The sequence below is a fragment of the Chlorocebus sabaeus genome, chromosome 8 (assembly GCF_047675955.1).
Source record: "Chlorocebus sabaeus isolate Y175 chromosome 8, mChlSab1.0.hap1, whole genome shotgun sequence".
Lineage (NCBI taxonomy): Eukaryota > Metazoa > Chordata > Mammalia > Primates > Cercopithecidae > Chlorocebus > Chlorocebus sabaeus.
This window is the reverse complement of record NC_132911.1, coordinates 64,350,272-64,370,693: the sequence shown is the minus strand read 5'-3', so window position 1 is coordinate 64,370,693 and position 20,422 is coordinate 64,350,272. Positions and strand designations below refer to the sequence as shown.

Sequence of the window (20,422 nt, the reverse complement as noted above, 5' to 3'; positions counted from 1 at the left end):
CTTACAACTCACCAGGGATTAGAGAAGAGGGAAGAAAAATGTGACTCACTGTAGTGTGTAAAACAGTTTTGCTAATTAGTTTAGTGCTAATTGAGATTGAGAAAGTGTCAGAGTATCCTAACACAGGTTTACTTCTGAATAACTTTAAAAGCTAAGTTTAGTGTTTTAAAATATTACCGACTTCTATGATTTATCCTTGAGTTTTGATCAAAGCTTATTTATTCATTCTAAGTTACACATATTAGTGAGTGATGAAAACAAAAAGAACAAATGCTTTTTTATATTTCAGACATGATGCTGTATTTTGTCTCATTTAATCCTCACAACAATCCTGTGAGGCCCGTATTTTTATTTTCATTTTAGAGATAAAGAAACTGAGGCTGAGAGGTGTTGAGTAACTTGCTGAAGGTCACAGCCAGTAAAGTGCAGAGAGAATTCAGACCCAAGTGGGCCCCACTCCCAGCGCTGAGCTCTTTTCACTGTGCCACATTTCACAACAGCAAAGTGCAGAACATTATGCACTGTGTTTGTCTTTGCCTTCTTATCTCTTGTAGATAAATTCCAGGAATTACATTCCTGGGAAGAAAGAACACATCTGTTTTCATTTTTTCATAACATATTGCTGAAGTACCCTCTACAAAGGTTATGCTAATTTGTGCTTGCACTGTTGATTGGGTATTTTATAGAAGGCATTTTTGCCATTTTTTTTTAACCAGTCGTTCAATATACCCTCCATCTCTTTCTCATCTTTTTACTCTTCAGTTTACATCTCCTTCTACCTATTGAAATTGCTGTGGCAAAGGTCACCTTTGATTTCTGTTTGTTTTTTGTTTCCTTGTCTCCGCATATAGCACATGTTCATAGTAGAATATTCAAACAGTACAGAATAAAATGGAGCAGCAGCAAACGTCTGTCAAACTCTCCTCTTAGTGATAGCATCCCCAGCACTAGGGGTTGCAATGGATATGGAGGGCGTGGAGCACAGTGGGGATGGCTCGAGTTCCATTGTGATTCCACCAGTAATTAGTTGTGTGACCTTAAAAACGTTAACTGATAAGTGTGTCTTGTTTCATCACTTAAAAGAAGGCTATAATGGTATTTACCTCATAGGGTGGTTGGAAGATAGCAATGAGATAATGCAATTAAAGTGCTTAACATTTTGTTAAGGATTCAAAATGTTACCTTTATCATTATGATTGTCCATTGACCTTTCTTTATATATGTATCTCATATGGTTATGTAGATATGTAATGTTCCTTGAGATTATACTGTGCATGCTATTTTTCAATCAGCTTGATGATATATCTTTTCATGTCATTGAAGTTATTTTTTAAATGGTTTTACATACATTGCTTTTAAGTATATGCCAAAATTTGATGAGTTGTAATCAATAATACTGTGGTTAACTTACCTATTTCCTTTAAAAAATTCTTAGAAATGATATAACTGGGTCAAAGAGTTTTATTGTAATACATATGCAGATTGCTTTTCCCAAGAGTTCTATGTTTATGTTCCCAGTAACTATGTGTCAGACTATACTTTTCACCTTCATCAGTGTTGAATATTTTAAATTTTTCATCCTTGCCAATCTCATTAAAAATGGCTCCTTACATTATATCGTGTCCTGTAAATACTTGGTTCTATTCTTGATTTCCCTATTCTGTTCCATTTATCTGTCTATTCATGTGCATTGACCACAATGTATGTGGCATTAGTGTATATTTCAGTGTTTGGCCAGACAAGACCCTCTTTACTAGTATCTTCTGCAGGATTTTTCTGGCTATTTTTACATGTTTAACTTTTTCAGATAAACCATAAAATCATTTTCTCAGAAGGATAGAAATAAAGAGCAAAAGAAAGAGAGGTTGAGAAAAAGAAAATGAAAGACAAAAATAAAAGAGAAAAAGGAATCCTATTAGGATTTTTAATTTGCATTATATGTATAGAGTGATTAAGGAGAATTAATACCTTATAATATTGAATATTTATATCAAGGAAAAATGCATAGGTCTATGCTTATTAAAGTTTTTATGTCTGTCATACATTTTATAATTCTCTGTTCTCACAATATTTATTCCAACTTGCATATTTGGGCTCTGGAGTCAGCTGGAGTATGCCTTGATGGGGAACACAACACCTCTATTTGCTGTTCCACAACTTGGGCAAACTGTTGATTCTCTTTCAGCCCTAGTTTCCTCATCTATGAAGTGGATATACTAAGAGTTATAACTTCCCAGGGATGTTGTGAGGATTTCATGAACTATGGTAAAATGCACATCACAGTGCTTTGTAGAGGATTCGCATTAAATATGAGCAATTACTATTATCATTATAGATTTTGACTAATGATAGATTTTTCCGTTGTATTTTTCCATTAGTTAATTTTTTTATTGAAAAAACAGTGGATTAGATTTGTCCCTGGCTTGCTTATTAACCTTTATATAGTTTTCAGTAAGATTTCTGCTGATTATTTTGAATTTTCCAGATAGACACTGATAACACCCAATGATGATGAAAGTTTTATCTCCTTCTTTCTGATTTTATTTCATTTCATTATCTAGTACTCCAGAATAACGTTAAATAATTAACAGTGGTATCTGGCACCCTTTTAAAAATGTCTGATGTGCTTGGATTTCTATTTCCAAATCCAGTGGCATGTTTCCCTCTTCTCTTTTGAATCTTCAAAAGTGTTTGACGCTCCTGACCTCTTCCTGTTTCTCCTTTCTCTATTTCCTTCTCATGACCTGATGCTGTCTTGAGTGAGAATGTTGAAAAAGAAGATGTCTACATGCCCTTGCTTGTAATGGAAGGGCATTTATTTTTAACCTTCTGTTTGGTGTGTGGCAGTATTCTAGGGGCTGAGTGAAAATAACCAGAGATCAGCTTTCCCCTGAAATAGCTCACAGCCTAGTGTCAGGGGTAAATCAGACACACAGCTAACTCCAGGTCAGAGCAGCGCGTGCGAACTGCCTGACGAAGTGTTCCACTAGTGTACAGGAGAAAGAGCCCCTTCTGAAGAGGAAAGTTCTTATTTCTAGCATATTGCTATTTCTTAAACGACTCTGTTTCAGAGATTTTACACTGAAAACTGTACTTAAAGAGGGATACTTTAGTTAGTTATCAATGAGCTGAGCCAAAATTACTGGAACTTACATTAGTACTGTGACCTGCAGCAGCCTCTGAGGAGTACGATGTGTGTGTACACGTGATTTTTTTTATTTTTGGTAGCGTTTCAGGAAATTCTCCAGTAGTGATTTGCTTTGCAGTCATTCCCTTGGGCCTCTTCATAAAAGATAAATCAAGATTAAGAAAAAGTCATGTGAAAGATGGCATCTGCTATAATTTTATTGAAATAGCTGATGGCTTAGAAGACTCCTTAGGATGTAGCCATACTTTGAGGTCATCATTATGAACAATGATCATAGTATAATAGAAAATTTCTCTTTATAAGTAAGCTTCCTTGTTATTTAGACGTAGATAAATGAATGTTTGGAGAAAATCTCAAAGGGAGAAGGCCAGCTTTACCTTTATATATACAAAGTATTACTTCTTTAGGTTGTTTTATCAAATAAATTTGTATTCTGATTACTAAGTAATGTAGTTATTGTAGAAACTTTAGAAAGTACACAAAGGCATAAAAATGAACTTCTGTTTCAAATAATGACCATCAATTGAAGATAGGTAATTAATTTTGTTTCCACCACAGACTGCATTAAAATAACAGGAAAGATTTTTTTTTAAGTGCATTGACTCACAAGGATACAGAAAACAAGAGAGGAGACAACAGCCACAATACTTTGGAAGCTGGAAGCAGATGGTCTTGTAACAGATTTAGCAGATGTGAGGAACAAACCCGTTAGCGTGATAGAATCTCTCAAATTCCCAGGAATTGGTGGCAACAGATATCATCTGGAAGCTGGAGTAAAAGGAGGCTAAAGTCATCTGTATCGGTTGAAAGCTATTTAAGAAGCACTTTCATCTCTCAGTCCCCTCCAAAGCCTTGGCAGACCAGAGATACTTGTGTTCTGGAGATGATGAAAAGAGATACTCTATACTAGGGGACACAGACACAATTGAGTGAGTAAATAACACCTTCAGACTTCATGTCATCCTCCCATACACTGGCAGAAAGGCCCCTACTCTCCAGATGAAGCTGGAAGTATCTTCTGGGGAGGGTCTGACCAGCCCAGGTGACTTCTCTGCCGAAGTGGACCAACAGGCTCATCCGGTGGTGATTGTGTAATGAAGAGGCACCAACTGTGCCCTCAGCCTCCACTCTGGTTTTGTGGTAGTGGTTGTTTGCCAGTGCCAGATATGAACAGTTATAGATATTTGAAGAAGAACTGTAAATGAAAGAACCCAAATCAGACAATAAAGTGAGTTAAAAGACATAAATACTTTGTAAGAAGAGAAAAGCTGTCAAGAAATTGTCACTCATCTATTTGGAGAGGTAAGGAAAGAAATTGCATCCACAAAAAAAAAAAAAACAGGGTACCATTAAGAAAAGGAAGATTTAGAAAATAGAGCTTTTGGAAACTGAAACTGAAAACACGAAAACAGAAATGAGAACTTCTACAGAAGAATCAGAAGGCAGAATTGAAAATTCTCAGAAATTAGAGCAAAAGGCAAAAAGATGAAAAATACAGTAATGTAAGCAAATTAGAGGATCAGTCTAAGAGGTCCATCATCCACAGAATAAGCTAGAGAGAGAACAGAGAAAGTGAAGGAGAGGGATCAGGCAACAAAATTATCCAAAGCATTTCCCCAGAACGCATGAGCATAAAGTTACAAATTGAAAGAATCCACTGAATTCCCAGCACAGTAGATCAAAACACACACACACCAAGACACTATCATTGTGAAAGTTCAGAACATGGAGGGAGAAATTCCAGAATGGCAAAAACCAAAGCAACAGACATGTCAAAATCAAGGAATCTGGAATTTGAATACCAGACTTCTCAAAAGCATCACTGGAAGCTAAGGCAATGAGCATGACCTTCAGAATTCTGAGAGAAAATTACAGTCCACCAAATTCCTTACCTAGTCAAACTTTTAACCCAGTGTGTGGTTACAGTAGTCATTTTTAGACATCAAAGCCATCACAAATTTATTTCCCAGAAGCTACTTGATAATGCCACACCAAAATGGAGTAAGCCAAGGAAAAAGGATGTGGGATCCAGGAAACAGGAGAGCCAGCAAAGGAGAAAAACCAAGGGGATGAATAAATGCCCAGAATGGCAGTGGAATGAGATCATAGGCAAACCAGGCAAGTCAGTCCAGATGTGAGCATGGGAGAAGGTTATAGATGAGCTTTCTTCAGGAATGGTGAAGTTGATACAATGCATGATATATCTTCACTTCTTGAGAGGAGAGTTAGATAATGGATAGGTATTTGTGCATTGAATTAGTTATGAGTACATAGAATACACAGGTGGAAAAACCCAAGGTACTTATCACTCCAGAGAAAATGTTGTGCAGAAAAGAAAAATTAACACATGTAGTTCACCTCTAAATACTTTAACATCATTACAACAATAGAAGTTTTTCTATATAGCCATATTTGGAGGATGGGGTGATGGGAAGATGTGAAAGAAATGGGGTGGGGTGTGTGTGTGTGTGTGTATGACGTTGACAGGAGGAAAGAGGGTCAAATCTTCATTCTCCATAGGAAAAATTTATATATAATACTGAAACAGAAAATTGAAAGGTAGCAATACAATCATGCCATTTAGCTCTCTAGTGTTAATCAGCTGAAAGAGTTAAGGAGAAGGAAATTGGTGACACATAGGAGAAGTGACTGATAGTTTCATAACACATTTAAAAACTTTAAGTCTTTATATGCATGCATAATTTTGATACAAATAAAATTAGCAATTGCTACTGTTATTTTGTTGCACTTTTTATGCATGTACGCACACATTTTCTGAGTGGTTCAGGGCAGGTGTTGGGCTGGAGCTTGGGAATACAGAACAGATGAGACCAAGCATTACTTTATCCTGTGAAAACTTTCTCTAAAACACTGAAAAGTAAATCTCCAACACATGGCATAAAAATGATGGGCCATACTTCACATTTATGTTGGGGTGCAGTGTTGTAGTTTAATTTTTAGCTAGTGAGATGGTTTTAAAATCAACCAAAATTATTACTCATAGTACTATGCTCAGCACATGATATCTGCTGTCATTACAGTCTCACACATTCCCTAAGAAGTAGATATTATCGTGAGTCTCAGAAGGGGCAAGTAAATTGCTTAAAATCTTACAGCAATTGGATAGAAGAGCTGGGATTCGGATTTGGTTCTCCTTCATTCCACATCCATACCCCAGATTGTGATTGATTGAAACATTTTTTCAGTTAATCTGGTATTTGCAGTAAACAAGATTAAGTGTACATTTTTGAGGAAGGCAAAGCTAATATAAAGACCATCTTCAGAGAGCCTTGGCATAGGGAGGTGTCATTTCTTTGAAAAATATATAAGTAAGAAAAGCTCAATAGCATAGGGTATTCAGTTTCCCCTGTGAGGGAGATTTCAGCTGAGTGAGTGTGCAAATTCACCAGTAGATTCTACACGTAGGTAAATTAGAATTCATTCAGCATCTACCAAGAACCCCCTGAATCATGCCCTGAGAGCTTCAAAAATGAATAGGACACTAACATGTATGTGCATCTGTTGCACTGTGGATGTATACGAAATGTTAAATTCTGCTTTGGCTTGAGACCTGACCTCGTATGATTAGAATGACTATGTATTTACCTACCCATCTTTTATTCGTGTTTTGGGCCATGGTAGCTTAATATTTAGAAGGCTGGATATATTCTTTATAATGAAATTTCATAAACTTAGGATACATGCTTCTAGACCAGCCTCTCCCAAATGAGTTCTGCAGTGCACTGGTCCTCCAAAATGTGTGTTAAATCAAGAGGTGACTGTTCATGTATATCTGGAGAACCTGGATGTACTAATATCCTCCTTTTGGAGATTTGCAATCACATCAGCATATTAGAGCCTCTGAGATGGCTTTGAATTAAAGAACCATATTTTAACAGAGTTGATACAATATTTTTTAACATGGATTTGATACAATATTTTTTAACATGGATTCATTGTAGTTTTTTATGGAACACAGTTTGGGAAACACTGGACCCCAGGTTATTTGCTTTTGCAGAAAATTCATACATTGTGACCTTTAGGCCCCATTGACTCTGATTTGCTGTGATTTTACAGTTTGATAATCAGTTTCATGTCACTGTCTTGAAAAGTGCTAGAAGAGTAGATTTCTAACTATGTGTGGTAATATACACGCTAATTAGCTTGATTTAGCCATTTCACAATGTGTATATATTTTAAAACATTTTGTTGACGTGATAAATATCTACAATTTTATCTGTCAATTTAAAAAAATTAAAAAATTTAAAAAGATTTTATTGTGACTATCATATTTGAAATGTAGTTTGGTCCTGGTAGAGTGGGAGCAGAAAAAAAATAGATGGTTTGGAAATACATAACCAATCATTATAAATATTTTCTAATAAATTGTTTCAGACATTCTATATATTTATATATATCTGTTTATATATGTATGCATATGTAGAAGTGTGTGTGTGTGTATATATATACATGTTGTGTGTGTGCAGGTGTGTCCACAGATACATATGTACTATATATGCATAATCCTGAAATATTGCATAGTAATATAATTTATTAAGGAAAGGAGGCTATTTATTTTGTTGTATTATTTTGTTCTTTTTTTCCAAAGGACATTGCCCAGAAGGAGATCATTTAGATTGTTTCCACTTTCTTTTGCAGTGAGTGTCCTTACTATAGACTCTTTGTATCCTGACTGGATAATTATATGTCTATTATAAGTTCCTAGAATTCCAGGTCCAAAAGTATATGGATTCTAAATTTTAATAGAGATTTATTACCTACCTTAGGCAACTAATAAGACTGCAAGTTTCCCACTGCCTTTGCTGGCAATGCTAGTTCAACATCGAAAAGTTCAGTATCATTGAACTAAAGTCTTAGCTGATGTTGTTTTCCTATATGAGAAGCACGTTATTTGTTATCTCAAACAAGCACTATTGTCATATATATAATTCTGCATTTCTTATTTATTTAATAGCATTGTAAGTCACTTGGGAATTAGGAATGAAGGGGTCTGTGTGCTCTTGAGTTACCATCCATCTGTGATTATTATATGCAAAATGAATGACAAGAATTTTATTTTTATTTATTGTTTGACATGATATACAAATTTTTTGTTTGTAAAATAGTACAAGCATTATTTATTTTGGATGAAAGTATTTATTTCTGTGAAATTCTGCATTAATAGGTCTGCCATAGAAATAAATTTTGTGGAAAATTTTGTGGGAAAATTGCAGAGATAACAAATGAGCACGAAGATGTTTGAAATTTTTACGTTTTCGTATGAAATTTTTAGTTTTTACTGTCTTGTACTGTAAAAAGACTTTCAGTCTGCTGTGGAAGAATATCAGTAACATAATTTATTCTTTTTTGTTGCCTAAAGGAGGAAGACAATGGTCTTATAGTGCCCATGGATGAGAAAAGGAAACTTTTGAGCTGCACCTTCAGTTTATCCTCAAAGCCTGCGTTGTCTTCATCTAATCCAGCTTTGATGGATGTCTGTGATGGTTGCCTGTACACTTGCTGAAATGAAATATTAGAAATGGCTGTACATTCCAAAGAAACCCTATATTATATATCCACGTTACTGCTGCTAGGATTCATATTTGCACGTACTGTTTATTGCTTATGTGTAGAGGGAATGAAACTAGTTTCCAGAGTTGTTATTAATCTGAATATATATCATGTGTTAATATTGAGAAAGGAAAAATACATTCCCAGTGTTAGTAGTTCTTTATTTCCTGTCTCCAACAGAAAATTAACTCATTTTAAAACTAGTGTAATTCTTGATAATAAATTAAGAGTTTTGATTAAGAACAGCAAAGAGCTTCAAAATGCAAAGTGAATGATTAGTAAAATTATGTCTCATTTTATTTTTTCAGCACCCATACCACAATTAACGTTAGGCTGGATTGCCATGGGAAACATTTTTTTGGTGTTAATGCAGCAACATAATACTCACTTTATGTATTACTACATAGTTAAAGGATTTAACTGAATGTATGAATCAAATTATATTTATTTGACCTATTCAAAGCTGTGGTTTATAGGAATTTGAGAAAGGTATAAGAAATAGGATAAAAAGAAGGTCACCACCATGTACCAGGAATAGCTTTACTTTCCATAAATAGAAATATAAATTTAATGGTATCCTATATTACTTTAGTGTTGTATACTTTGTAAGACTTAAAAATATTTTATTCTATTGATTCCACTTCTTTAGTATGTTAAGACATTTCTTTAAAGATGACCAACAATATCCTTATTTTAGGTGCTACTAGCAAATGTAAGCATATACTTAGTTGCAGTTAGATGTGACAGAATGAGATAATTTATGTAAAGTAGTAGAGTGCCTGGCACAAAGCAAACAATAAATGTTATTGTTGTTATAATTGTAAAATGAGTGACTTCAAAAACATAGTCCTAGTTTGGAGGGATTTTGTGATGAAGAATATCTAAGTTATAGAAATAGAAGACAGGTGGAATAAGTATATGTTCAGAGTTTTTAGATGTGTTGAGTAGAGATGGTAATAATGGAAGCATTAATTACAAATGAAAATCACACCAGATATCCCTGAAATGGAAGCAAAGAAGGTTCATCGTCTAGTCTTGGGCAGCAAGAGAAAGGACTAAGGCTATGGCAGTGTGAGGAAAAGTCGGGGCTTGGTAAGGGTTGAGATCTGTTGGTAGCCCTGGATCACATGGGGGCAGCACCAGGCAATAACTCTGAAAGCAGAGCGAGGTCCTGGACTTCCCTTGTGTATAACAGTTACTAGTGTCCTACAATGAGGAAATGGCAAAGCATGGTTAGAAAACTGTGACAAAAATTTTTACATCTGGCACTGTTACCACTCACATGCCAAACATTGTCTGCACCGGTGTAGCCTTATTTGTAGTTAACATCAAAAGACTAGATCTGAAGCCTTCCATGAATGAGAGGCCATTCATAGGGCATTTCTGAAACAAAACACTGTACAGGTATCAGCCTCTCCACTCCTGATCGGGTTGGTGCTGAACAGTCAGGGATTGTTCTTGGACTAGCCTTCTGATGCTTCTTGCAGTCTCCTTTCATCTGTCCCTGAAATACACAAAATAAACAAATATAATAACAAATAGTAATTAAATGAATTTCAGGATAACGTCTAGTTGTTCGGATTTCACCCTTCACAGGTGTGTGTGTGTGTGTGTGTGTGTGTGTGTTTATGTCTGTGTATTGAAGCAATTTGAATTTATTTACTGTATGTTTTCTGAGTAAAAGACTGAAATGAACTACTTGGTTCAGATCTTGGTTTCCATTGGTGAGATTGTTTGGAGGCTTAATATTGTTTATATGGAAAATCCTTTAATTCCACAGTTACCTCAGATTCAGAATATGAATACTGTTTATAATATGCTTTTGTAGGAATGAATTTGAAAGGTAGTTTGTCAGTAAACAAAAGTACAACAACTAATCTCAAATCTGTTTTAATGGTGTGATAGGAAAGAAAAGTAAAACCTATGAAATGGACCCTGTAAATGGGGAAGGAATCTCCCAAAGAAAAAGTAGGGGAGAATTAATGACAAATGCCATAGATCTTGAAATTTAATTTAGGGTGTGTTTTGTTTATGAAACAATTTAATAAGGCAACAAACTGAAATGATTTTTCATGTAGCCTGTACACATGTAAGTGCCTCTGATTTATGGTAACTAATGTACCTGATGGTGTGTAAAGTAATACTGTTGTCAGAAGGTTTGCAATTAAGATAATTTGAGTTTACTCTTTTTTTGTTGGTCAGTTTAGCTAAAGGCTTGTCAATTTTATTGACCTTTTCGAGGAACCAAAGTGGATTTGGGGGTTTTCTCTATTGTGTTTCTATTCTCTATGTCATCAATCTCTGCTCTAATCTTATTATTTTCTAACTTCTGCTTGCTTTATATTTAGTTTGTGTCTTTTCCAGTATCTTAAGGTGGAAGGTTAGGTTATTGATTTGAATTCTTTTTTGAATAAAGGCATTAACAGTTATAAATTTTCCTCTGAGCATTGCTTTAGCTGCATCCAATAAGTTTTGGTATGCTATGTTTTGTTTTCATTCATCTCAAGGTCTTAGAAAATACTTTGCCTTTTAATTTCTTTTTGATGCAATGGTTACTTGGGAGTGCATTGTTTAATTTCCACATATTTATGAATTCCCAAATTTGTTATTGGTTTATATTTTTTTTCTGTTGTCAGAAACCATACTTTATATGATCTCAGTCTTGAATTTATTGAGGTTTGCTTTCCGGCTTAGCATATGGTTTATCCTGCAGAATATTCCATGTGTACTTAAGAGTATCTATTGTACTGTTGTTGGATGATGTGTTCTGTAGATGGCTGTTAGGTCTATAGTATTGGCCTGTTGTGTTGTTCAAGTCTTCTATTTCCTTGTTGATCTGCCTATTTCTGTCTATTATGAAAGTAGCGTATTGGATTCTCTGACTGTTGTTGAATGATCTCTTCCTTCAATTCTGTCAGTTTTTTTCTACATTCATTTTGGGACACTTGTCCTTCTTTATCTCTAGTAACATTTTTAAATTTTAATGTATACTTTGTCAGATATTAATATAGCTACTCCAGCTTTCTTATAGTTGCTGTTTGTATGATGTATCCTTTTTCATCTTTTCACTTTCAACTGATTTATATTTTTGAATCTAAAATGTGTCTCCTGTAGACAGGTGGATCTTGTTTTTGTGTTTTTGAAATCCAGTCTGACAGTCTCTCTGCCTTTTAATTGGATTATTTAACCCATTTGCATTTAATGTTATTGTTGATATAGTTGGATTTGTGTCTGCCATTTTACTTTTTTTCTACATGTCTTGTGTCTTTTTGTTGTTGTTTGTCTATTCCTCCTCTATTGCTTTTTATTTAGTTAAGTGAATATTTTCTAGTATAATATTTCAATTTCTTTAATGATTTTTTCACTTTTTTGAGTTTATTTTCTCATTGGTTGCTAAAGGGCACATAATATACTTGTTAATTTATCAGAATCTATTTCGGATTTATAATATATTACAGTGAGTTATTTAGTTACTACTAAATAGCTGTGAACTCTCTTCTCCCTTTTTGTGCTATTATTGTTATACATATTACATCTATACATGCTGTAAGCCCAACAATACTTGTAAATTTTTTATTTTATATACTTGTATGTATATTAAAGAAGCAAAGAAAGGAGAACAAATTATATTTATAGAATTTCTTCTAGTAAGCTTTTAATTTACCATTTCTGGTTATATTCATTTTGTCTTGTAAATTTGAGTTACCATCTGGTGTCATTTCTTACTCCACTACTTATTTGTTCTTATTTACCTCCTTGTGTTGTCATTGTCAAATATGTCACGTTTGTATATGTTCTGGCTCTAAAGTGCTGTTACATGATATTTTATACAGTTGCTCTTTGAATAAGAGAAGGAAGAAATATGCATTTATACTGTCTTTTATAATTACATAATTACATTTACCAGTGCCCTTTTTTTTTTGGGATGGAAAAACAAATTCAAATTTGATTCAAATTATATCTGGGGTCACTTCGTTCCAGGCAGAAGTCCTTTTTTTAAGTATATTTTTATATAAGGCAAATCTGATATGGGCAAATCTTTAGTTTTTGTTTTTATGGACTATATTTTACCTTATTTGAGATAGTTTTGCTAAATATAAAACTCCTGGTGAAAAGTTTCTGTTTTTGGTTTTGCTTTCCTAGCATTTGCTGAGATACCAGCTATTGAAAGCTTAATGAGGTTTCCTTCTACAGGACAAATCCTTTTTCTGTTTCTGCTTTCCAAAAAAAAAAAAAAAAATGTTTCCCCCTCCAGAATTCATACTATGATGTATCTGGGTGTGAGTCTGGGTTTATTCTGCTTGGAATTTGTTGAGCTTCTTGGGTATGTAGATGAGTGATTTTTTTTAGAAAAAAATTAAATTTGGGATGTTTGAGCCATTATTTCCTTGAATATTTATTTCCACTTCTTTCTTCTTTTCTTCTGGTACTCCCATTGTGCATGTATTAATGCACTTAATAGAGTCTCATATTTCTCTGATCTTCTGTTCATTTTTGCCCCATCTTACACCACCCCTCTGGGGCTTTTGTTGTTTTTGATTATTTGTTCAGTGACTTGTCTGTACTATTTTATTTTATTTTATTTATTTATTTTTGAGACGGAGTCTCACTTTGTTGCCCAGGCTGAAGTGCAGCGGCGCGATCTCGGCTCACTGCAACCTCCTCTACCTGGGTTCAAGCAATTTCTCCTGCCTCAACCCCCCGAGTAGCTGGGATTACAGGTGCACGCCATCGCACCCAGCTACTTTTTTTGTATTTTTAGTAGAGATAGGGTTTCACTATGTTGGCCGGGCTGGTCTTGAACTCCTGACCTCGTGATCCACCCACCTCAGTCTCACAAAGGGCTGAGATTACAGGTGTGAGCCGCCATGCCCAGTGGCTGTACTATTTTAATTGAGTCTGTTACTCTTGTAGTGTGAACTGTATAATGCGGTTTCTCAGAGAGCACTGCCCTGGGCATGTGCACAGTCACTCTGTGATGACAGTAAATTAGTAGGGCTCTCTTTGTCTCTTTCCTTGATTTCTCTGCCTAGCTCTTTGCTTCCATTGGTATTTTACCTACCTGTTAGGTTTCACTGGTTGCTAGTTACTCTATTGTTTTTGGCAATGCCTTGGGACATAAATCACTCCCCAACTGATTCAGTTATACTTGGGCTCTTTTGCAGGATTAGTTTTGAGGCCAGTCTTTAAGGTTTGTTCTGACCCTAGGGGGGTTCTTCTTGGTTGTAGCTTTCCTTAGTTATCTCTGATAAACTACCTGGCCTACAGTTTTACTTGTTTTCCTTATTTAGCTAATAAGCCTCTTCTTAATTACTTGCCTCAAAAATCCTGATTGTTTTCCAGAGAACCTGTAGGCTTAAACTTTCCATGTGCTATTACTAATAAAGTCAGTTCATTTGGTAGAGCTTTGGTGCTCTTTTTTATTGACTGCCTCTTGCCCTTGGCAAAATCTTTGAGCCACACCTTGGGAGCTGTGGTTGGAATAGTGGCTTGCTTCTCTTGGAGTGACATTCCTCTCTGCAAATAGGGCTCTGAGTATCTACTGCCTCGGGTCTTTATGGTTTGCCTCTCCCAGTATGGATCCTCCACCATATGAGTGAGTCAGGGTCAGGGTGATCAAGGCCCCAACATTCTTAGCCTGCTCTGCAAAGTCACTCTGGAATGAGGGTAGGTTAAGGACTCTCTTTGTCTTTTTCCTTGATTTTTCTGCTAAGCTCTTTGCTTCCATTGGTATTACACCTACCTGTGAGGTTTCACTGGTTGCTAGTTAATTACTCTATTGTATTTGGCAATGCCTTGGGACGTAAATTGCTCCACATTTGATTCACTTGTATTTGGGCCCTTTTGCAGGATTAGACATAGAACTTCTGGTCTGTTAGTGGGGATTGGGTAAGGGAAAAGGGCTCATGACCTCTGGGTCACAGCCTCAAGAGATTTAGCCTCTGCAACCTATTAGTATCTCTTGACTGGGAGCTGAGGGAAGAGGGAGCCCCATCTTCTTGATCATATTTCCCAAAGAGTGGAATTTTAATCATACTAAACTGGGGTAGAAGAAGGGAGGCAGTGAATTTGTGGCTCAGATGAAATACTCTCACTCTTCCTACTGAGATTTAGTAGATTTTCTTGAGTAAATGTTTCTTCATTTGCTGTATACCCTTAAGACAGTTTTCAGGCACTTATTTATTTATTTTTTTAATTTCCACAGTTTTTTTCACTGGGGAGCAAGTCTGTGGAGATCCTCACACAGCTATCCTGGATGTAGTTTTCTGTCATTTAAGATAGTACACTACTCAAAATGTCAGGCTATCACTCCTGTTTTGGAATTTTCTCTTGAGTAAGCATATTTTTCACAATTTTGTATCATAATTAAGGGTAGGCTCATGCTTTTTGATAGCTTAAAGTTTAAAAGGGAATGTTTCTTAATATGAAAATGAAGTTGATATTACCTAATATTAGTCATTAACTTATTGAGTTAATTACTCTGAAATTTTGTTTCTATATTTTAACTAAAGACAATTAATTAGAATGTGCCAATTAATGATTTTTAAGTCTTCACGAACAACTCCAACATGGCATAGTTATAAAATAGACACCTAGAAAAACCTCATTTTCCTTAGAATGCTGTCCACTTGTTTCTATTAAAACATACTAATATAGCAAATATTGATTGATGAAAAGCAGGCTATTAAATATAGTTTATAATCTTGAGTTGTAAAGAATTATGAAGAGGATGAGGCATTATCCACCAGTGATGTAATGTAGCCCTAAGGATATGTACAAGGAAATAGCTTTTTTTTTTTTTATGTTTCCTTCCTTTGTGTGGAGCTGTTTTCCTGTGGTACTTTTGTATGAAACTCTTACCTGGCACTCACTGAGGATGTGAGGTGGTGAGACGTGACTGACCCTTCAAACATTTTTAGGAAACAAAAACAACACAGATGCAGAGGTTTTTAATTGGAAATTTGTGCTATATCAGATTTAGATCAGGTTTTAATAAATCATACTAGAGGTTTTACACTTCAGGTTATACAGAATGCCCATTCGGAAATGATGCTATTGAATTTGAAGAAATTTTTCCATGTCTGAAACTTGAGTGGAGCCTGTGATACAGCTTTTTCCTGCACTAGAACAGTGACTGTAGTGAGTCAGTAGAACTTAAGAAAATTCTTAGAGCCGTTCCAAAGATCTAGACCAGCTTGTTTTACACTTTTTGGATCTGATTCATTTCCAGGATAACTGTACTACCATTCCTTTGATGGACTTTAATTGCTTTCAAATTACACTGGAATTCAGTCAGCCTCAACAGGAATTTTCCTATGAAAATATAATAGAATCTGGCCCAAAGGGACTTTTCAAAAATGCAGATTGAGGTCTATGCATTGCATGAAAACATTTTCTTTTATAACATGAAGATACTTCTTTATGGCATACAGGAAATCTATTGTATTATAGCACAAGACTGAGATGAAAGCTGACCCCTTGTAATTTTAGTCATATTAAATAAATTTTCTTGCAAATGCTTTTTGAACGAATCTCATTTGAATGAAATAATCTCTTAATATGAAACTATAATATACATGATTTCTTTTTCATATTTTTACTCACTTATGGAAATTATCTTCATATGAAATAGTTCCAGATACTCAAGAAAAATATTTGGAACTCTTAAAAAAAATCACGTTCAAGTCTAGTGAAGTCTCTTATGATAGTTTTGCAGAAAGGGAACTGCCTCCGCTCCTTGGCTCAGTAGTCACGATGGCCAAACTCAGCCTCGTACATACTCAGAAACAGGAAGAAGTTTAAGAAGGACAGGGAGGAAGCAAGTATGAAGCCTGTAATTCCAAAGATTATTTTCTGAGTCCACAGAGAGGAAATGTGAGCACTGTTCTCGTGGGTAAATTGGTCTTCCCAGGAAGAGGAGCTAATGCTTCTAGTGTGCAAGGAGATTATTTTCTCTTTTTTAAAATTTTTATTTTTAGAATTAGTATCTTGTTTTGTCTCCCACACTGCAGTGTAGTGGTATGATCATAGCACATGGCAGCCTTCAAGTCCACACTTGGCTACATTTTTAAAAGATGTTTTTAGAAACGGGGTCTTGCTATATTACCCAGGCTGGTCTTGCACTCCTGGCCTCAAGCAATCCTCCCTCCTCAGTCTTCCAAACTGCTGGGGTTACAGGTGTGAGCCGCCACCCCTGGCTGACTTTCTCATTCATGCAAGTATAAGGTAATGTCTAAGTGGCACTCTACTGGAGAGACGAGTAGCAGGTGAGTGGTTAACTCCAAGGAACAGTACATCTCACCTAGGTTAGGACTGTTATTACTGTTAGTGCTTGCACAAAACTATGTATTTGAAGCATTTCATGGATATTGATTACACTTGTTAGTTATGACCCTCGGGCTCCAGCCTTGTGTTCCTCTGTTATCAGAGCTTCCTTGAGAAAGCTAATAAGTCCATTGCTAACTTTTACATCTTTGGCAAGAGAACACATATTTTCAGTGCCACCCTGGGAGGCCTTACTTATGTTTACCATCACATGCATTTGTATTTGTCAAATACATGCTTATTATCAAATCATTATACTGTAGAAATGAGTTCAAAGGAGACAGACAATGTTTGAGCCAATAATGTTTTTTTTCTTTCTTTCTTTCTAAATTGTCTTTTAAAAACCAGCCAGATAAGATGACAGACTTGATACCTGGGCTTCTTTTCTGCAACTTTTAAGTTCAGGGGTACATGTACAGGATGTGCAGGTTTGTTACATAGGTAAATGTGTGCCATGATGGTTTGCTGCACAGAACATCCCATCACCTAGGTATGAAGCCCCACATCCATTAGCTATTCTTCCTGATGTTCTTTTATGGCTGCGTAATAGTCCGTGGTGTATATGTACCACATTTTCTTTATCCAGTCTACCATTGATAGGCATTTAGGTTGATTCCATATCTTTGCTACTGTGAATAGTGCTGCAAAGAACATACATACACATACATGTACCATTATAATAGAATGGTTTATATTCCTTTGGGTATATACCCAGTAATGGGATTGCTGGGTCAAATGGTATTTCTGCCTCTAGATCTTTGAGGAATCGCCACACTGTCTTCCACCATGGTTAAAGTACACTCCTACCAACAGTGTAAAAGCATTCCTTTTTCTCCACGACCTCCTCAGTATCTGTTGTTTTTTGACTTTAATAATAGCCATTCTGACTGGTGTGAGATGTTTAACTCATTGTGGTTTTGATTTGCATTTATCTAACAGGTACATTGATTTCTTAATTGTGTACTCTCTCTAATTTAGCTAAAGGAAATCTTCTACTTCTTTTGACCAGAAAGAAAAATGTGTTAAGTGTGTCTGTGGTCAAAGGACAATTATTTAGATTTTGAATTCATTTAGGATCTTTCCTATGACTTGCACAATACTGGTAAAAACAAAAACAAAACAAAACAAAAACCAAACTTCCCGCAACATCACCAGTTCCCCCATCACCTTGGGAGGCAGGAAAATCAGTAACAGGAAGCTGTGGCACATCTCCTACAGCTGAAATGTGAAAGGGGTGTCTCATCACAACCAAGTGGAGGGCAAAGAGTGCCTCTAAGCAGGAGCTGATATATTACAAGAGAATGCGCCTGGGGTAGGTGCAGAAATGAAAGCGGCAAGAGTGATGAGAGATTTCACAAAAGGAGTAGAGGATTTCAGTGCAGCCAGATCCCCAGTGGAGTAACAACTGGGGAAGATACAGGTCAGTACTTTAGGTGAATCCCATTGATATTTGTAACACTGTTCTCTGGACAGTTTTGTGACTAACTCCAAGTAATGCAATCGTGTGGTCACATTGTGTCATATGGTCCTAGAGGCAGGCAATATGGAGGTTCAGGGCATAGACTGGAGCCAGACTCCTTTTATTAAATCCTGGCTCTGAGTCCTCCCAGCAATGTGTGCCTTGGGCAATGTACTTAATTTCATTGGGCCTCAGTTTCTTCATCTTTAACCTCAAGACATGAATCTTAAGATGTTTGTATTTTAGTACTCATGGGAATATATTTGAATAAGTGTTTGCTATTATTACTCCATCACCCGTAGGAATATCTAAAACATTAGAAAAGCCCTTTTATCCTACAATTATGCTTTAGTAGTTTACAAAAATACTGATTCCACAACTGTTTATTGAGCATTTTTAAAAGTTCCAGGCACTGTGCTAGGAAACAGTAACAGTAACAGGGATGAATGGGACCAATGTAATCTCTACCCTCATGGAGTTGATAGACTTTAAGTGCGTAGGCTACCTGGATGACCTAAACTTGCCAACCCATTCTGCATTCTTCCTGGAAACTTTACAAACTACATACTTCTGTGTTTAGCCTGTCAGCATCCCAGGCTCCGCTGCACCAAAGGGCCTGATCCCTTTTATCTTCCCAGATCTCATTTCCTATTCAAGATGACTGACAAGGATGACATCCAATTACAGCTTCTCATTCTTCAGTCAGAACACCAAAAGGTGGGTTTTCTCTGGATCTTTAATAGTAACATGACAAAACATTAAACGTGAAAAACTCATGACCTTAAGTAGGGCCTAAAGACTGAGGAACTTTGTGGTGCTTTCGTTACCTCACTTTCTATGACCTGTATTAATTCTGTCATGAGGATGGAAGGGACCAGCCTTGTGGTTCTGTGCTCTCCTAGTGATGGTTGGCAGGCCCACATGTTTGGGGATAGAGGAAGCACCGCCACATGCCAGTGGCTAAGATCCCTGGGCTGCTGGAGCAAGACTGCCCAAGGTCCTACTGATTCAACCACTGTCTTGCTTCTCGTCTTTCTCACTCACTTTTTCTTTTTGGAAGGATAATCATTCCAGGGCCCATCAGCTCCACAAGAGCCCTCTGCACAGACAGTCATGGATCGCTCTCTGCAACCTGTGCCTGTGATACATGCTCAGGTACCAGGAGAGGAATATCACACTCATCAAGGCAGAGACAACTGAGGTGCCTCTCACCGTTTTTTTTTTTTTTTTTTCTTCTGCACAGTAGGCACCAAAAGTAACTGCATTGCTTAGGAAGGATCAACCTAGAATATGTGCTGGATATCAGAATTATTGAAGGACATGAAGGATGAGTAAAAACTTGGGAGTTCACTATGTGGGAAGGGCATGACAAAGCAATACACTCACAGGAAGGGGCAGGTCCTCTGGAGCAGTAGAGGGGGAACAGCTTGGGGAGAGAGACTCTCCAAGAGGGTGCTTAGGCCTCCTATTAATAAGAGTATGTGTGCCAGGCACATTGGCCCACCCCTGTAATCCAGCACTTTGGGAGACTGAGGCAGAAGGATCACTTGAGGCCAGGAGTTTGAGACCAGCCTGGGAAGCATAGGGAGACTCCATCTCTACATAAAATAAAAATAGTTGGGTATGGTGGCACATGCCTAAAGTCCTAGCTACTCGGGAGGATGAGGTGGGGGGATCACTTGAGCAAAGTTTGAGACTCCAGTGAGCTATGATGGAACCACTGCACTTCAGCATGGGTAACAGAGTGACTCTGTTTCTTAAAAATAATAAAAGCGTATGTGGAGGTACAGTACTTCATTTAAAAAAGTAAGAGCTGTGCGACCTTTTTTGATGCACAAGCTAATAAAGGAAGTCATATCCATTATTTACACACAACAAACTGTAAAGAAGATGCAGTGGGTTTGGATGCACATCTGCAG

General features: G+C 36.4%; 1 protein-coding gene across 1 annotated transcript in view; it reads left to right on the top strand.

The window, feature by feature from the left end:
- CA8 (carbonic anhydrase 8) overlaps positions 1-16,241 on the top strand; it is a 98,472-nt gene extending 82,231 nt beyond the window's left edge. The window contains exon 9 of the mRNA XM_008000716.3: positions 8,529-16,241. The gene's annotated coding sequence lies outside the window, so the exon portion shown is untranslated. The remainder of the gene's footprint in view (positions 1-8,528) is intronic.
- The last annotated feature ends 4,181 nt before the right edge of the window (positions 16,242-20,422 follow it).